The sequence below is a fragment of the Aedes aegypti genome, chromosome 1 (assembly GCF_002204515.2).
Source record: "Aedes aegypti strain LVP_AGWG chromosome 1, AaegL5.0 Primary Assembly, whole genome shotgun sequence".
NCBI lineage: Eukaryota > Metazoa > Arthropoda > Insecta > Diptera > Culicidae > Aedes > Aedes aegypti.
In genome coordinates, this window is record NC_035107.1 from 34,083,123 (window position 1) to 34,104,252 (window position 21,130).

Sequence of the window (21,130 nt, forward strand, 5' to 3'; positions counted from 1 at the left end):
AATTTCACTATTTTCTTTATAACTGACGTATTCCAGGTGCAGGGCGTTACAAAGTATAAACAATTTATTTTCCACTCACACATACGGTACACATTTCCGGAATTCCTTTGCCAACTTTTTTATGCTTGTAGTAACACTGAACAGTCCATGCTTCGTGTGCCTGTGTTCTTAAGAAAAACATTGTACATTTACATTACGGTAAACTACAAAATGATTGAAATTTGAGTTGGTATTAATGCACATAACAGGAACATGAAAAAACACACAATATTATACTTTTAATCACACTTTATTACTGCACAGAGTATTTTTCAATAACTTCTGTTAAAATATATCTAAATCAATTTAATTTTAACCCCCCAACGCCCAGTGTCACCTGTAGGTGACACCTGTTTTGTTTTGCTTGTCAAAAATCTAATTCTTCTTTGATTTCCGTGAAATTAGTGGTAAATGAAAGCTATACTTATCTAGTTTGATTTTTGCTTAAAGTGGTCCACATCAATCCGGAGTGGCCACTGGGAATCGACTCCAAGCAGAAAAAGTCCATTTTCTGTTTTCTATTATAACAGGAAATCAAAACGACATTTTATTTCAAAACAAACGTGGTTTGCATTGTTTTCAACTGTGCTTCAAACATATTTGAGGTATTAAATTTTTGGACACAGTATGTTCTTTTTATTCCGATTTTTTCATCTCTGACAAATTTTCGTCTATGCATTTAACATGGCAATGGATTGCAATAATATTCAGAAAGTAACTGTAAGAAGGAATGAATAATAGTCGTAAGATGTCGAGAAAAATCAGAAATGGCCACCGCGGTCTTTATTATGGTACCCAGAACCTGTTTTGGGAAGCACCTCAGAGTCCCAAAAGACGACTTCCATCCATAATGAGTCGAAAATAAAAGTCGTACTCGATAGCTTTCGATTTGGATTCGATTTTGCACATGTTTTTGCTATGGTAGAATATTTTTTTCCATAGAAAAATTGATCATTTTGACTTAAGAATAACTTTTGAAAATGGCCTATAATGTTTTTCAAGCAAATTATTTGAAAAATCCTAACTCCGAAACTGTTAATTTTAGAGAAAAATGTTCTACGAAGAAGTTGTAGTGAACCGTTGGGGCTATAAGATATATACATATATACACTGAAAAAAAAAATCATTTATTTTCATAAAAAAAATCAAAAATGAAACTTTAATTTTAAATTACACAAAACCCCATTTTTAATATTTTTTCAATCTTCACCATAGAATTTTGATAGTAAACAGATGTTTGGTACAAAGTTTCATAAGTTTCAAAGTTTTTGATAATTTTTTTTTCTAAGGACAACTTTTGGTCGATTTTTTGAATTTTGATTTTTAGACAAAATAAAAACGTTCTGATGATACAAAAAGAATCTTGAAATTATTCTGAACCACGATGATTATATGGACAAATTCTCTAGAAGTAACAATTTTTGAATTATATCGTTTAAATATTGTTTAAATATTAAAATTAGTAATTTTCATTAGTTATTCGCGATTCTCCATCAAGTAAAATAAGTAAATGGGAAGATATATGGTTTTTACTATTGGAAACGTATTATTAATGAGGGAGAATCGCAAATAACTAATAAAAATAACCTATTTTAGTATTTTAATAGTTATTTTTTGCATTTAACTCGATATAATTGGAAACCCGAGTAACACACATGTTATAATTGAGGCAGAATAACTCTTATATGACCAGATCTAGTTATATAAGAGTTATTCTGCGTCAATTATGACACGTGCGCTACTAGGGAAATGGCTACTTCTAGAGAAATTATCATTATAATCATTATGGTTTAGAATCATTTCAAGATTCTTATTGTACCATCAGAACGTATTTATTTTGACAAAAACACAACATTTTGAAAATCGGCCAAAATGATTTTTTTATGAAAAAACATCAATTTTTTTTCAGTGTGTATTTTTTTCTTGTAGGCCAAACAATTCACTTTGAATTCACACTGAAGAAGTTCATAGAACAATGTACGTTATTAAATTCTTATTATTATCAGTATACTAAAAAAAAAAACAAAAGTTAATAATACAATCTTTTTTTTATCACATGGCATATATGCCATATATAGGGACATATATTTCATATATAACGCTTTTGAAAGCGATGAAATGGACCAGTTCAATAATTTACATATATTTGTTGTAAATTATGAATGGTTTCGTTATGGTTCAATACTGTTTCAAGGTTTTAAAGTGTACTAGGCCCATCAATCTGTTAAACAAATATGTAACAATATCAACGTTACGCTTCTACTCAATAAAAACTTTTGAATCTTATAATTATACCTCCAATCGAAATACAATCAACTTTGCCTGACTCTATGTTCCGAAGCTTGATATCGAAGTAAAGAACAAAAGTAGAAGTAAGTTTACATGGCTACCTCGCTGGTCACTTCAATCGCAGTTGCTCTGAACTGTAACTATATCTCCCTAGCTCGATGGTCCGTTCAATATTGTGAATTGACTGTAGAGTCATAAACATGATTTGTTTGATTTTATAATAGCATATTTGTTCAAACCGTTTCATAAACAAGTCAGTAACGCATTCCAGTCGTACAATCAAATTAGCAAACAGAAAAAAAAAACAATTCAAGAGTAAATTGGCATGACTAATAAACCAGTTCATCAAATAACAAGATGTTATTACACTACGATGTTTACTATTATGAAAATACGTTCAACCGAAATAGAATCACAAACTGCACAACTTCCCTTAAATGCCGATATTGAATCGGTTCAAAAAGTTACACATTACAGTTGTACCACTAAACTGCTTTCAAATTATAAAAGCAAACTTTAGCTGTAGTCTACTGAAATAACAATGATTTTACTGGATCTAAAGGGAATCGGTAAAATGAACCAATCAAAAAGGTAGCACGTTTCAGTTGTACAACTAAATATCCATCAAATAATGCTAGTAAACTTTACCGCTTACATTCTGAAAGAAATCTTCTGAAATAAGAAATTAATGGTTTCACCGGTTCAAAAGCGAAGCGGTATTATGAACCAGTTCAAAAAGTTACATATAAGTTTCAAACTTCCATCACAATAAAACAGCAAACTTTACTGAGAATCTAAAAAACTAAAAATGAAAAATGTACAGGATCAAAAGTGATGAACTAATACAAAGAATACAACATTACAGTTGTATGATTGATTTGATATCCAATAATAACAGTAAATTTTACGGGTTATCTTCTGAGAAAAAAAAATACCGGTGCAAAAAGTAACACATTTCAGTTGTACGATAAAACGAATTCTAAATAATAGCAGCAAACTACAGCGATTACCGTCTAAACAGCGTTGCAAAAATCTCAAATGCTCATACCTCTTACTTGAGATTTTTCACGAATGGATTGTAGCTCACGCAACTCAATAGCCAAAACGTAAAACATCATGGATGAGTTGGCTAATCCGCTTAACCTACCAACTCCGCTATAAAAGTAAATTGATTCAAAAATAAAGATTTTTCTCAACATTTCACCTCCTGCAACGCTTCATCTAATTACAAGATTTAACATTATACATACTTCGATTTACATCATTATAAACATATTTCATCATTATCGTCTAACTGAAGAATTACTAATTGCACAAGTTTTCTTATATGCCAGCTTAAAAGTGAATCGGTAAAATGAACCGGTTTAAAAACAACACATTTCAGTTGTTCGAATAATCTGCTATCAACTGTTAACAGTAAACTTCACGGGTTATTTTCTGAAATAAAAACAAATGATTTTACCAATTCACAAGTGCATCTGTAAAATGAATCGGTTCAAAAAGTTACAAATTCTAGCAGCAAACTTTAGCGGTAATCTTCTGAAATAAAAAATATTGATTTTACCGGTTCGAAAGTGAACCGGTAAACCGAAGTGGTTCATAAAAAAAAAAAACAAGATTTATTATTTCACAAAACATCGAAATTAAATGTTGATTAAATCAATTTGTATAATGAACCGGCTTATCATATAACAAGATATAACATTACATGTTGATTCTCATTATATAAAAACTGAAGAAGAATCACTAACTGCATAAGTTTCCTTATATGCTGGCTCAAAAGTGAAATGGTAAAATGAACCGGTTCAAAATATGACACATTTCAGTCGAACGACTTTTCTTCCATCAAAATAAAATAGCATTTTTTCAAATTATCTTGTATGAAATATTTTACCGGTTCAAAAATGAATCGGTAAAATGAACCGGTGCAATAAGTTACACATTACATTTGTAGGATTAATTTTCTATCAAATGTTAACAGTTAACTTCACGGAATGTTTTCTGAAATAAAAATAAATTTTCAACCGGTTCAAAAGTGAATCGGTAGAATGAAACGGTTCAAAAAGTTACACATCTGAGTTTACGAATCAACTGCTACCAAATTATAGCAGCAAGCTTCAGCGGTTATCTCCTGAAATAAAAAAATGATTTTACCGGTTCGAAAGTGAACCGGTAAATTGAACCGGTTCATCAAAAAACATGATTAAACATAACGTTTCACCTCCCGTTGGAATTAAATTTTTATCTATAACCAGGGCTGGTAGCAAAAAGTGGTACCGAAAAAAGTTATTTTAGTGACCAGTTTTGAGAAATAAGTGACTAAAAAGTGACTTTCGTTTCTCAAAAAAAGTGACTAAAAGTGACTTGAAAATCAAACCATAATCAGTTTTATTTCAATTCTAGTATACTGTTTTTCGAGCAATATCCAATATGATAGAGAGTATTTAACATGATCTGCAGGTAGTAGGTGTAGTTGGAAGTTTTTATTGTGCTTCCAAAATTTCAAGACATTGCCTACAATTATTACAAACAAAAAAATTACCATTTATGTAAAAAATCCTATTTTATCAGATTTTCAAACTTTTCAAAAGATCACTCAAGTATTTTATTTTGTAAATTTTAATAAGCGTTTGGAAAATTTGTTAAAACAAATTTTTTATCGTTTCACATTTCCATCCCAAGAAATGTAATTTTCAAAGTTGCTAAAATTTAATTCATTGTAAACTGGTAAACTGTGTAGATCCCAAAACTATTCCATGACTTAATTTCGATAAGAATTTAATATTCAGTCTAGAAACATTATAGGCGTATAGATGAAATAACGTCAAATGTAAGATTCACTGAAGAATGCTTTCTAGTTAGCTCTATTAGATTATTAGGCAGTCATTGAAATTTGAACGTGTCGATGATGATTGTTGCAAATCATGTCACAATTTCGAATTAAAGAAAATCAGTTGGTATTGCACTGATGCATCTAAAAAAGTATCAGCATACTTTCTGCATTCCAGCGTATAAGAAATACTTTCACCGGATCAATATGATTTATGAGGACTGATATTTATTACTTTGAAATTGCGACCTGCTATGCAACAGTTCGCCAAAACGAATGACGGGATACTTAGCCTTAACGCTTTTACCTAAAAAGGCCAATATTTTGTGTAACTAGATCAAGATTACGGAAAATGTAATAGGGTGCAGAGTTCCTTGGGCACTTCCATGATTAACTTTGGTAGGGGGATTTTCTCTTCAATACGATGCCTATTATGGCCAAATATGAGCTCAGTCAGTAGTTTTCAAAAAACTCCACTGCCGAAGTGAATCTAAAGTGCCAATAATAGGATCCAGCTCCCTGCTTTGGCATTAATCAAATAAAAAATGATTATAGAAGTTTGAATATGATTGAAATACTGCCTAAAACCAATGTATGATAGACGCGTCCTTCGAACGCCGACTAAGGGAGAACAAAAGGTTGACTTGAGCCTGAGTGAAAATTGCCATCAGTAAGTTCGATGGGAGGTACGTTTGGCCAAAGGGACATTTAGCATAAAGAAGATAGGCTTAACAGGCTGAAATATGATCTTAAATTAATTATTAGCACTAAGCTTCCAATATTGTAATTGTAATTTGTAATTGTAATTGCTCAATTGTAATTGCTCAATCCACACCCTGGCAGACAATTATCCGCCCATCTAGACACGGGCTGGGTGAGGACCTACCAAGCCTCCCTCGTTAACATGTCCTATACCGTTTAGCACACCGGGATCTTCCACAAGCAGGCGCCGGAATTAAAGCGGTCCCACAAGCTTCAGATACATTAAATAGATATAGTCCCTCTGGCACTAAACCGAATAGCGGCCTTCATATCATCACTAGCAATGCCTATCCCGCACGCCAAACAAAATGCCGGAAGTAGCGTGCCGTGTAGAACATCCGATGTTCTACACAGCACATCACATCCGACACCATGCTCAACGTACAGCAAAGACATCGCTAATAAAAAGCGGAATGCGTCATTCGATTCAGTGCCAGAGGGACTATAAATGTAACGAAGAGGAAATGAAAAGATAGTAGAGATGGTTTGGTTGTTGGATTGCTGAAACGAGAAGAAATAAAGTCATTACGTTAAAACGTGGTTTTTATAGTTGAATAAATGTATCGATAGTTTCTCATCTGTTTCTTTTCCGTGTCGTAGTTGCGTCGATTCTATCCACCTCGAGTTTTGTCGTCTCCGCTCGAGCAATGAGGACCGCGATGAAATGAAAATATAAAAATATGACCATATGACCAAATGAGAACCACATTAAATAATAGATAAACACTTATTATTTAATGTGGTTCTCATTTGCTTTTAAATACCTAAGTAACATGTGAACTCTGCCTCTATCAGAAAATTCTAATGAATTATATTTTATTCTCCTGCACTTTCCCTAACACAAAGTATTCCTATTTAGTAAGACATTTACAAGTGCAAAAGCGCAAATAAAAGTGTGGGACCTCATCGAATCATGTTGATGCCCTCAGAGCACTCATTCTTCGATTTGCGAAAAATGAGTCCGCTAAAAACACCGACCCGACTCGACGCAATCGCGCACCTCTACCAACGCCTCCGCACATGTAAAAACTTCTGCGATAAACCTGTGGTGTGAAAGAAATGCGCAATATTATTTTGATTTCAATCCTAACTGCATGACCCGTAGGCTCTATGCGTATGATTGTTCATTATTTTAGCTAAATATACCAGTTATTCCTGTACATCAGAAGAAAAGAAAAACGATTAAGAATATCTTGCAACGTAAAGTTTAAGTGATCAAATATTAATCCTTTCTTCGAACCTAATTTCATTATACATTGGGTTATGCTATGCTTCGCGTGTGATACGAACAATTAGATTTATCAATATAATGCATTAGCATCCAAACAAATACCCTAGAAAATTTTCTTATTGTTCGACAAACATTTCAAAACAATTACGAACTGCAAAATTCAACGGTAACTTTACTCAACAAAGCTTTCATTCGATCACCCTTAAAATACACAGTCATCAGTAGACCATGCACTATAATATCCTCCTAATATAACGCAGAGCTAAAAATCCTCTCTTGCGTTACCCAATCTGAACAAGAAAACATTTTCAAATACTTCCCATAATTTGTGCACGGCAAAACAGATTCCACTTTCTACGTAATGTAACCTAGTATGAACAGCTGCCCAACTCTCCAGACCTGCGCCCTCCAAGATCCAAGGTGCTGCTGCCTTACGTTCAAAACTTCTTTCCTCAAAGTCTGTCTATCAATTCCGAACTCTATTGCATACTACCATACCAATCAGACCCTATTCCTGACAAGACACAGAGTCATAACCCCAATGTGATGGATTTACCCAGTAAATCCACAACCTTGTCCTAACCCTTCTTCTTCTTCTTTTTGGCGTTACGTCCCCACTGGGACAGAGCCTGCTTCTCAGCTTCTTATGAGCACTTCCACAGTTATTAACTGAGAGCTTACTTTGCCAATGACCATTTTTGCATGTGTATATCGTGTGGCAGGTACGAAGATACTCTATGCCCCGGGAAGTCGAGAAAATTTCCAACCCGAAAAGATCCTCAACCGGTGGGATTCGAACCCACGACCCTCAGCTTGGTCTTGCTGAATAGCTGCGCGTTTACCGCTACGGCTATTTGGGCCCCTAACCCCTCTTACGTTTCGCTATCCTCGAAAGTCACCCATAGAGTAAGGTGGGGCAAAAGTTCGACCTTAGTGGTATAATCAAAGTTTCCAAGAAAATTATAGCAGATGAAACAAAACAAATACCATACAGCGAACCTTCATCATATTGGCTATAACTTTGCTGAACAAACTTATGTCAAAATATTTACTTATTTTTAGTTATAACAGTTTCAAAATTGATTGTCTTATTCGAACTTTTGCCCCACCGGTGGGGCAAAAGTTCGAATCTAGTGTGGGGCAAAAGTTCGTTGGCTAAAACACAAAATTTCAATACTTTTATGCCAGGCATACTTTCTACCAGCCGTAAACTTATGTTTGCAAAAAAATACACACTAAATTTTCATCAAAAAATGCCCAAAACAGGGTTAATTGTAATAGACCCAAAAAATAGCAGTTTTTCGCAAAACTAAGGGAAATGTAAAATTTTTGTGACATTTTGCGCACGATCAGGCAAATTTCGCTAAATTTGAAGATAATATGTAGATTTCAGGAAATTTGAAAAAATTTCCGTGGGTTTATACATGGGTCGAACTTTTGCCCCGCAGATTCGAACTTTTGCCCCGCTATGGGCCAAAAATTGATACCAACTATTTATGGAAAAACTAATCCTCGTCAAAGCATCCTTATGATAGGCCTAGAAACGCCCTTACATAAAATATTGAAAAATATTTTATCTTCATTTGGTTCCATGCATCGAAAGTTTGACCAAAAATTACAATATTTACGTCGAAAAACAACAAATAGCCATAACTTTTCCAAATCTCAATCGATTTTTATGATGTTTGGAGTGAAAGTCTCTTACTTGAATAGCATTCGAACCACTATGACATTTCTAAGTTTTGATTTGACTTGAGCTAGAAATCTTAAAAAGAAACTCTTGCCCCACTCGAACTTTTGCCCCACTTTACTCTATTGATGCTTGGCAAAAAATATCAGTATTCAATCCACAAATCCCAAATTACACCACATTACGTTGGTCCGTTTGGCGTCGCCGGTGGATACCTGTTCTGACATTCGTTTCTTTTAAACTCCATTTCAACCATGTCCCTCCACTTTATCAATACGAATGTTGACGAATCACGATAATCTGAAGATCGTGACCAGAACGGAGGTAGGATAAATCACTAGGGACCAACTACCACCTATTAGCACTAAGCTTCCAATATTACAATAAAAATACTTTGACACTTTCATGCTTCACTTGACAATGGGGATTATAGTCGGTTGAATTGAATAAATAATTATTCTTCGTTTGGCGTTTTAGTGTTGAATACCTATATTATAAATTTTGTAAAATTTTAAAAACTAATGTGCTTTATATTTTAAAACGTAGATAGAAGATAAACATCTAATTATCCACCACAAGATATAAAAAATCTAATAAAAGAGAATGCATTAGATGTTCAAAAAGAGTACTAAATATTTAAATCTTTAGTTTTATAACAATGAACTTACACCATTCTAATAATTACTTAGATACTATTACAAATTACGCGGAACTCTATGAAAGACTAACTTTTCTCTAAACTTTTTTCACAAGAACCCATAAACCAATATTTTGATACTGACATGAAGTTATTCTGGTGATGATCTAAATTACATAAATGACGAAAACTAAGCTCAAAATAGTTGAAAAAGTGACTTTTTGACGAAAAAAGTGACTTTAGTTGAAATGGCTTCAAAAAAGAGACTTTAAAGTGACTGGCTTAAAAAAAGTGACCAAGTCACTAAAAAGTGACTCGCTACCAGCCTTGTCTATAACAGTTCACTTTTGGGCGCTGGAAGGTTAAACAAATAAAAATATAAAATTCAATCAATGTTTAAAATTACAGCACATCCCATTTGTTGACAACATAAATATGGCCGCCCATCAAAACTGCTTCACAGTCAATACAGTCCAGTGTTTGTATAGTGAGTTTTTTACTTGATTATATATTTTAAAATCCGAATTGAGTGCGCATAAACGAGTGGTCAACATAATTGTCATCCTCAGGTAAGATTCTGTTGATTATGCGGTGCCGAACAATCTTGTTAAATGATGTGCTCCTTGCAGATATCCGTATTCCAACGCTTGAATACTCCTGTTCTCAATCACCACCAGCAAGCAGAATTTTTCATTTGGTTTAACAAGATATGCAGTGATTTAAATAAATTGAGTTCACGTGGCTTACATTATCTAGAACCTTGAAGTGAAATAAAGAATTTACAGTATCCATAACCGCTTAGTATATTTTCCTTTTCTTATACAAGCGCAAGAAAGACCATACAGTGGCCCAATTTCATATTCGTACAGGATACTATTTTCACATCAAGTTAGTAAAAAACTATTAAATGATGTATTGAATTTAAAATTTGCCAATCACAAAATGTTTCCATTTACATTCATCTTTGGATAAATGGAAAAGTATTTAATTTCTGTTCAATAATCACCTAATTCCATATTCGTACACCTACCAAAATTTATACGTACAACATTCAAAACTTTATTTAAAAGCTCTATTGGATTGCTGAAGTGCTTTATTATGATGTTCAGATGTAGTGAAGCACATTTCGACAATCTGTTAGAGGACATATATGAAATTTAGGTAAAATTATAAGAAATGCCAGTTTTCCAATGATTCTTGCTATGAAATCCAATAATTCGAACAGTAACGTTCATTTTTGTCATTGGACCCAATCTATTTATTATAGTCGTGCGCTCTGATAAAAATTTAGCAGAATTGAATACAGTTTACAGAAATCATAAACAGTTTTGACGTTAACTACGTCTTACGGCAATATACTGGGTGTCAATTGAAAATCTAAAATTTTGCAACCGTCACGAAATTATGTAAGATTTTGAACGCTAATAACTCAGTCATTTATCGATAGATTTTCAATATTTTCCCACCAATCGGTCGGAAATGTATGCAACAATTTCCTCGAATGAAGAAAACTATTGATTATTGTGTGGCCTATGATGACAAATTGATTATTTCCGTCGTACTAGTTTACAGTGTACAGAATAATACCGCCGACGCATAGTCGACATACACAGCCGACATGATCATTATTCAAATCTGGCATAGCATAAGTAGGCTGTAATCCAACACCACCAATTTCTCCTACGACCGCGCTGCAACCGGTAAGTGATCACGACCCAACTAACAACAGGCCATTTGCGCAGATATTAAGAAGTTCACAATTATTTACAATAAACTATTGAAAATTGGGAAAATGTCGACCCCTTTCTTACGCAACCAATCACGTGCAAGCAGTTTTCCACGGTTCTTTTGCGTTCCGCTTCGCACTATAATGCACCCCACAGACGCTCAGACGGTTTGACCAACATTGACTCCGCCCTCAAGTTAGTCAAACCGACTTATGTTGATACAACCGTTTGACCAACTGTCAAGGTTGGTTGCAGCAACACGATATTTCTTCGCATGTTTTTATACTTGCCGAGAGTCTAGTGAATATGCGATTGTTATTTTTTCGAATGCTGTGGTTGTGGGGGAGAATCTATTCGCGATTTTCTGGCAATAATCGCAGTAAGGAAGAGAAGAACTTTCAACATTTAAGTACCAGAAGAAATAAATATTGAAGAGGAATTCCAGTTATGATTCGTACCAAATATTCCGGCAAAATTCAGAAATCATGACGGGTCTCTTTCGGGTAATATTCTGAGCAGTCATTGATATGGGAATGACCATGGGATTTTTTCTCAAACATTCTATCCAGAATCTTTTAGTCGTTTCCTCTAGTTATTCTACTTTGAAGTTTAGAAACTACTAATTGAACTTAAACACTTCACTTTTTGCAAAAAATAAAATACTAAAATCACTAGTAAGGTGAGCAAATACCTTTAAACTCTAATATGTGTTGCTTATCTTGACAGATAGGCCTATTTCGTCTGAGACTTACAGACTTCTTCAGTGTCGAGCATTTTTAGTATTTTATTTTTTGCAAAAAGTGAAGTCTTAAAGTTCAATTAGTAGTTTTAAGCATACTCTAATAATCCCTCCTTTAAATTTAATATTAAAAAAGTGTTTTCCAAGAATCCACAAGCTATACTAAGGATTCCACCAAAAGCTCTTCCTGGAATTCTACCACGAATTTAATCAATAATTCCTTTAGAAATTTATCCACAGATTCAACCAGAAATTCCTTCGGTGAACATTTTTCAGGTATATCTTCAGGTGGAATTTTTCCAAGGATTCCTTTAGAGGTTCCTGTACATTTATTGTGGATTCCACCAAAAAATCCTTCAAAGATTCATTTAAGAATTCTTTCAGTGGAACTTCAAGCATTTCAATACAGATTCAGGGATTCCACCTACCATTCCTCCAAGAATTTCATCAGAAAGCCTTCAAAGATTTCAAGAGAAATACTGCAAAAAAAAACAAAACTTGATCAACAGGAATTTCTTTAGAGATTCCACTTGTAATTTTTTGAGAGGATCCCCAGGTTATCCTTCGGTATTCCTCTAGAGAATCTTCAATAAATTCTTTTATAAACTCCATCAGTGTTTCCTCCAAAGATTCTTCCTTGTATCTCTGAATTCAGGGATTTCTTTAAAAGTTCTTCCAGAAATATATTAAGAAATCTCTCCAGGAAACTCTCTAGGAATTAATCTATTGATTTTTTTTCAGAAATGAAAAAAAATCTTTTAGATCTACTATAAATATCAGTTAGCTCCCTGGAGGAATTTATGATAAACCTGAAGCACAATCCTAGTAACATCTTTGAAGTATTTTATGGTTGAACTTCTGGCGAAACTCTGGTAGATTTTTCTGGTGGTTATCCTAACGAAACTCTGGTGATGTTCCCAGTGATAACGCTAAAAGAACTCCTTGTGAAATTCCTTAAAAAAATTCTCCCGCGAAACATTACAGGTGATATAATTAGAGAAAATACAGTTGAACTATCTGAAGGAATAACTAGTGGAATCTTTATAGGAAATTGTGGTCAAATCGCATAGGAAATTCGTTATTGGATAATTGGAGTTCATCTTGGTGGCATCCACAAAGGAACCTCCCAGAGGAATCCCTGAATACCTGTTTAATATCCCAGGAGGAATTCAGGTTTTACGGAAGAATCCCAGCAGAATTTCTTGAAAAAATCCAGTAAAATTTCTGGAAGAATCTTCGCAAGATGTTTTGAAGCCCTCCAGCAGGATAACAGAAAGAAATCTGGGGGTATTTCAGAAAAATTTCCGATAAAATCCTAGAGAGATACTCGAAAGAATAATCGAGTTTTCTTGAAAAATTCAGGATACTCCCAGATCCTAGAGGTAATTCGGGAAGAATTTCTGCAAGTATCCTCAACAGAAGGATTTGAAGGGTCCTCCGAAAAATTTTCGAAAGAATCCCAGAAGGCTTCCCGAAAAAATGCTAGAAAGATATCCGGAAGATTTTCTACAGGATTTTTGGAAGAGTCCCAGAAAAATTTAAAGAATATTGACGTAAAAATCTTAGTGGCATTTCTAGAATAATTTCAGAAAGATTTTCGGAAGCATCCTCGAAAGTATTCTTAAAGGATTCCGAAATCATCCCAGGTGATTTCCGGAAGAATACCAGAGGTATTCTCATAATAATCCCAGAAGAATTTCTAGTAGAGTAGTACATTTTTTGGCAAAATCCTCTAAAAATATCCAGAAGAATTGCATTAGGATTTTCCACTGAATTGCCGAAAGAATTTTCGTGAATTTCGATTCGAATTTAATTTCCAGGATTTCAAAAGTAATCCTTAAAGAGATAAACGCAAAATCACATACAGATTTCTGCAAACATTCCAATAAGATGTCCAGAAGAATCACAAAGGATATCCGAAAGAATCTCAGAAATAGTACCGGAATGCTAAAGATTTTTTTAGAGTAATTCAAAAGCGATATCTGGAAGTATTATGTGATTTCCAGAAGAACTTAGAAAAAAATCAGTAATAATCTCAAGAAATAATCCAGAAGAACTTAGAGAAAAATCAGAAAAAATCTCAAGATTTCCAGAACAATCCCCGAGAGGTTTTGAAGGATTCATAAGTGATTTAAAGACAATCCCACAGGGAAAATTTCAATGAATTCTAAATTAATTTCTGGACCTTTTATATATGCTCCCAAGTAACAATTCCACAGCATCTTGGCTTTCGTGTGGATTTATTAATGTTTTATGACAGTAACGTGATTGCTATAATACTTAGAGGCGACATTTAACGTTGCCAAAAGATGATATTTTGTAATTCGGATCTTGGCTGTTTTCAAAACCTTTTAGAGCCAAAACATAAACTCAAAATTTAGTGGCTACAAAATCAGCTTTATTGCAGCATACAATACCTTATTTAAACTGCTTGCCATGGCTGAACGACTCTTATTTGTTACGGCTATGATAAAAGACTGATATAATACAGCTTGTTGTCATAAAAACTGCTTTTAAGCTGCATGACTTCCACTTGGTTTCTGATGACTTACCTTATTAATACCTCCCAAATCAGTATTGGGGCTCATAAGATGCGAAAACACTATAGGCATTGCAAATTTAATACTTGCCCTCCTAATATTGTCACTAATATTGCGTGATTACTAAGGAACACTTATTCCCAATGGGAAAATGCAAAACTGATATCCATTTTCATTTTTTTTGCATATTTTCTTCAAAACATCACGCCCGAACTGTCAAACTTTAGTACTATACCATTTAATTCCACTGGAGTTTGTATCCTTTGACAGATACGCGAATTTCGACCTCAACTGTAAGGCCGTCTTCAGTGTCGTGCACTAGACTAGACGGCCACAGTTGAGGTCGAAATACCCGTATCTGTCAAAAGATACAAACTCTTTTGGAATTAAATGGTATAGTACTAAATTCAGTTTTTTCATCTTCTTATAGGTATTCTACTAAACAGCTCGAAGATTTGTTATCAATGTCAAACTTTGTTAAATGCTGCTTAGTGGTGGGGCAAGTAGATCATTTGGCGCAAATTTTTAATTCTTTAATACTCAATACATAACAATCAGAAAAATCGAAATAAATGACGATTTGAAGTATAATAGTCCCTTATTTGTTATCCACAGAAAAAAGTTTGAGTTACATTATTCACGTTCGCTGTACATAACAATGAAATTAACTATTGATTTTTCTATATCCACTTACCCCACGGTACCTTATCTGAAACAATCCCATGAAAATTCTAAATCCAAATCACAGTGATATTCAAAAGTATCCCAGAAGTTATTTCGCAAGAATCCCTGAAAGATTTAAAAAAAATTCACAGACATCCAGAAGATTTCATGAATATTTTCTAGAATAATTCCGATGTCCAGATGAACTGCAGAAAGATTCACGGAATAATTTCAAAAGGAATTTCCGGAACCATTTGAAAGTTACCTTTAAAAAATTCTCAGAAAAAGAAATCAGTAATCAAAGTAATCGAAAAAATTTCATAACTTCAAGCAATGCTCGTTGGTTCATGTCGAAGGATCAACATGTTCGGCTTAACGAATCTAAGTTTAAATATTGAATGACATCACATACAATTAATCTAGTTTGTGATTACAATTCTGAATCACCGCAAATAAAAATATTGAGAATCAAAATCCTTCTGAGAGGCATGATGTGGTGGATGCACATTCTAATTAAAATTGTCGTTCAATTATGGCGATAAATTAAAATTGTTACTGTTCCATAAATACTTATTTATTATAATTACTTGTAAATATTGAAACAACATATAAAAAAGACAGTGGTCCAGAAATTACTTTAGAATTCTTTGGAATTTTTTCCCTGGGATTCTTCCTTAAATCACTTATGAATCCTTAAAAATCTTTCTGGGATTGTTCTGGAAATCTTGAGATTATTTCTGATTTTTCTCTAAGTTCTTCTGGAAATCACAGAATACTTCCAGATATCGCTTTTGGATTCATCTAAAAAAAATCGTTAGCATTCCGGTACTATTTCTGAGATTCTTTCGGATATCCTTTGTGATTCTTCTGAACATCTTATTGGAATATTTGCAGAAATCTGTATGTTAATTTGGAAATTAAATTCGAATTGAAATTCTCGAAGATTCTTTCAGAAATTCAATGAAAGATTCTACCAAAAATCCTGATGCAATTCTGCTGGATGTTTTTAGAGGATTTTGCCAAAAAATGTACTACGACTCTACTAGAAATTCTTCGAGAATTCTTCCGAGAATAACTCTGGATTTTTTCCGGAAATACTTCTAGGATTATTATGAGAATACCTCTGGTATTATTCAGGAAATCACCTGAGATGCCTTTGGAATCCTTTTAGAATACTTTCGAGGATGCTTCCTGTGTGGCATAAGCTAACTGCATCACTCAGTGTAACAGTGTAACACTGTTACCCTAGATTCAGTCATAAAGTTGCGTTACCAAAGTCGACATGGTTATGTCGACCTCGCACGATGACAATTCATATCCGGGCAGGACCAAGCAGCCAGGGCTTTCGTCACTTCTCTTTCGCAGCGACAACGAGGTAAGACGCGCTCTTTTTCGGGAATAATTAGCCATCGGCTCACTGATTGATTCCTCATTACGCGGAAATTCACATTGGCGATCCTACCATTTGTTTACACTTCATATTCTTACTAAATACCTGGAAATAATTGTTTTAGAAAACATAATTGTAATAGATTTTGAAACAAAAAAGAGGAATCAACCAGAAGCAGGTAAATTCCATTAACCTCAATCGTAATTTTCAATTGCAAAAAGCTTGACTATTTCGGTTTAGTATGGATAAGTACGTCAGTGATAAATCCAATGTTCAAACAAACAGCAGTGAAAATTTTCTAAAATATATTTTTTTAAAGATATTTGCATGAAAGTGTAACAAGAGTTTAAAAAAAAAGACATTGTAAGTGCTGCAGTAAAGGCCGGAGCACAATGGATACGTTGCGTTTTGCGTTTGAAATTGCGTCTGGTAATCCGTTTGATCCGGTTTGTACTAAAATGGGAAACGCACGCAAAACGGACAACATACGCACAATGAATACGTTGCATGACAGCTGAATTGTGGGAATAATCATTTTTAGTTGGTTCAGAGTTCTGTTGAAGCTATTGAATAATTTTCGTAATGGATATCATCGATTTGATCGCAATTTACGGCCTGTATCTAGCATATAGGCAATATCGGAAGCGTACAACATCGAGTGCTGTAAGGAGATGGTGGGTGCATCCGCTTTTGCAGAGCCGGGCCGAATCTGGCTTCTTTGTGGCGAACTTCGACACAATGGTCCAAAACCCTGAAAAGTTTTTCCGGGCAACGAGGATGAGCCCGGCCGCATTCAGGTCGCTGTTGTCGCGGATTCAGCATAAGCTGGAGAAATCCTCTTTAAGGGCTCCGCTTAGCCCTGAGTTTAGACTCTTCCTCACATTAATGTGAGTATATTTGTTGTGCTCTTATTTTCCCATACTATCATGTCTGATTATTTTAGCTACCTCGCCCATGGACCAGACATCCCATTTTTATCGTGGAGCTTCAAAATCGGCGAAAGCACGTCCAGGGGTATCATCCATGAGGTATGCGATGTGCTGTGGGTTGAACTAAAGGGCGAATTCTTGCCGGAACTAACAACGGCAGACTGGGCAAGGAACGCATCACAGTTCTACCAGTTGTGGAATCTGCCAAACTGTTGCGGGGCCGTTGACGGCAAACACGTCAAGATCGAGTGTCCCCCAAACTCAGGATCTCAATTTTTCAATTATAAGGGAGATCACAGTATCAATTTGATGGCGGTTTGTGACGCAAATTACAAGTTTCTGTCAGTTGATGTTGGAGCCTATGGGGGACATAGTGATGGAGGCGTCTTTGCAAGCTCGGAGTTTGGCAAACGTTTGTTTGACGGATCGCTGAACCTACCACCGGCAGCATGTTTGCCGAATTCCACAATCGAAATACCTCACTATATTGTAGGTGACGCGGCATTCCCGCTTAAACCTAATTTAATGAGGCCGTTTCCCGGAAAGTTGCTTCCACCGATTCGGGAGAATTTTAATAATCGGCTTTCGCGTGCTCGGCGGACCATAGAAAATGCGTTCGGCATTTTAGTCGCTCGATGGCGCGTTCTGAAGACTACCTTGGTAATGTTGCCAAAACATGCCGAGAAGGTAGTTTTGGCTTCAGTTATCCTGCATAACTACCTAAAGCAATCCGACAACAGTGTGTACTGCCCCCCAACATATGCCGATACTTTTGATGCAGAAGGAGAAGTCATTAGGCAAGGAGATTGGAGAAATGAAAGTGAACCTCTTGAAGGAATCTCTGGACTGTTTCGAGGTAATAACAGTTCCCAACAGGCTTTTGAAATTCGAAACCTGTTGAGTGAATTTGTTTTCACTCATCGAATCAATCAGTGATTGCATCAAGCGCGACACTGCGTGCATATAATTTTCTTTTCACAGCTACCATAAAACGACTTTTTTCACAACATTTGAAATAACTGTAATGATATGTACTCTCTCTATTGGAACAAAGATTATTAAATAAAAACTCTCATAAAAAATCGACTGTTTGTTTTAATTTAATGTGCTAATTTCGAGATATTCCTTTTTTTATTTCTTCAGTAATTCTCTTAGCATTGAATGTACTTATGTGTTAACACTACCAACACTCGTTTTGTAACGTAAAATACCTTTTTCTTTGCATGGCCGTACCTCAGGTTATAATGAACAAAATTTCAATCTTTTTGTACCATCACAATTCTACAGCATCCTAGAAACGAGTGGTTAAGACCGATTGAAATTTTGAGCCTTCTTCTTCTTCCCCTTGGCGTAACGTCCCCACTGGGACAAAGCCTGCTTTCTCAGTATTCTTTGAGCACTTCCACAGTTATTAACTGAGAGTTTTTTCTGCCAATGACCATTTTTCATTCGTATATCGTGTGGCAGGCACGAAGATACTCTATGCCCAAGGCAGTCAAGAATATTTCCATTACGAAAAGATCCTGGACTGACCGGGAATCGAACCCGGGACCCTCAGCATGGTCATGCTGAATACCCGCGCCTTCACAGCTTAGGCTATGGGGGCCTTTATTTTGAAATTTTGAGCCACTTCCGCTGAGAACCGGCCGGGGGTCGTCCATTAATTACGTAAAGGTTTATGGGGGGAGGGGGGTTTGGAGAATCTTACGTGCTATACAAACATTTTACAAAAAATCTTACATAGGGGGGAGGGGGGGTTGAAAAATCGTGAAAATTATCTTACGTAATTAATGGACCGTTCCCCGGAAGAAAAAAGGTTTCCGTTTTTCCTCGCTTCCGGCCTACATGGTTGATCGTAGCATGTTTTTGCAGCGAGTTATCTCGGAACCCAGATAAGATAGAAGTATACAGTCTTTAGCGAAGTTGTTCAGGACAATGTTCGCTACCTTATAGTAGTCAGAATAGTTCCGAATTCTTCCACGCGATAAGACTCGAAGCTAGATGGAAAGGTACTGTTTTCAGCAAAATTCTTTAGGATAAAGATCACTCGCGGAAAATTGCACAGAATAGTTCAGAAAATCTCCACCACGTGGCACTAGTATAATAGTACACTTCCGGCTTAGCTTTGGTGAGATATATTTCGAAAACTAAGCCAGATAAAAGGTTACTGTTTTTGGACATTTATTCAGGACAAAGATCACTTCCAGAAAATGGAAAAAGTAGTTCCGAAAATCTCCAACACGTGGCGCGAGTGCTAGGACACTTTCGGCTTAACTTCGCAGATATATCTCGTAAACTATGTCAGATGGAAGGGTGATGTTTCCGGCAAAGTTGTTCAGGACAAAGATGACTTCCGGAAAATGAGCAGATCAGTTCCGAAAATCTCCAACACGTGGCGCTAGTGCGCTATAACACTTCCGGTTTAGCTTTGGCGAGATGTATCTCGTAAACTAAATCATATGGAAGGGTACTGTTTTCGGCAAACTTGTTCAGGACAAAGATTACTTCCAGAAAATGGACAAGAGTAGTTCCGAAAATCTGCAATGCAATGAACGATTTCTCTTCATCGATTTTCTCTTTGGTTTATTACGGTAAGTTCAAAACGGGTCCAGTAGATTTCAAGGGGCAATCCGCTGAAGGAAGATAAGGATTTGCATCTAAAGCAAAGCAGGGAAAACAGTGAAAAACGTTTTTCCGAGCAAGCAAAAGAGAAAATCTATGAAGAGAAATCGATTATTTCAGTTACGGCCTTATGGATGCTAAACGCGAGATATCATACCTGCAAAAATATTCACGAATTCTCGCTGTGATTTTTAAGACTTTTTTCATCTTTTGTTTTTAATTTATCTTTGTAGATAATAGTTTCAAAAACTTTCATATAAGTTCTTGTATACAAGGTCGTTCAGATGTTTCTTTTAGGGTGTTCTAGCCGAAATTGCACAAAAGGCATAAATATAAAGGGCGGCATTATCGAAAACCAGAATTACAAGAAGCAAATTAAAATTTATCAAAACAGGTAAATACAATTTATATTGGAAAAGTCATTCACTAAGAGAGCAAAGAAATTGTTAATTCTGATGAGTTGAACCATTCATTGGACAAAACTAAAAGAAATAACAATTTCCAAAAGGCCTGTTTAGCTCAGCTATTTATTATTTACCTTAGACAGTCGCAAAGGTTCTTTGGGAATTCTTCACATAATCACTCTGGAATTCCAGGAATCCATCTAAGGCTAGGGGCATGACTCTATCCAGATGACCTCGAAGAATACTTTTGCTTTCGCAAGATATGCCAAATGAGAAAAAATATTTTGGAAGACTTTCAAAATTTTGAGATAATGCAAAAAGATGTAACAGATTTGGGGGATGGATTGAGATGTGTTAAGCACGGAGACTAATCTATATGAATCGCTAATCTCTCGATCTAAGGCGCTGTTCCTAAACTGCGTAGACTAATTTTTGGTCATCTCAGAATCTTCCCCCTCTCGTAGACTTTTTACCATTTTGTCAAAATTTAACTCAGAATTTTACTCTTTAAGAATTTTTGACAAACATTTGTAAAATATTCCAAGCTAATTTTTCCCCTTAATTGTAGTAGCGATTTTCCAAAGATTCGAGGAATTGTTTACTAATGTTTGCATAAATCATAGATTTTATCAGATTTT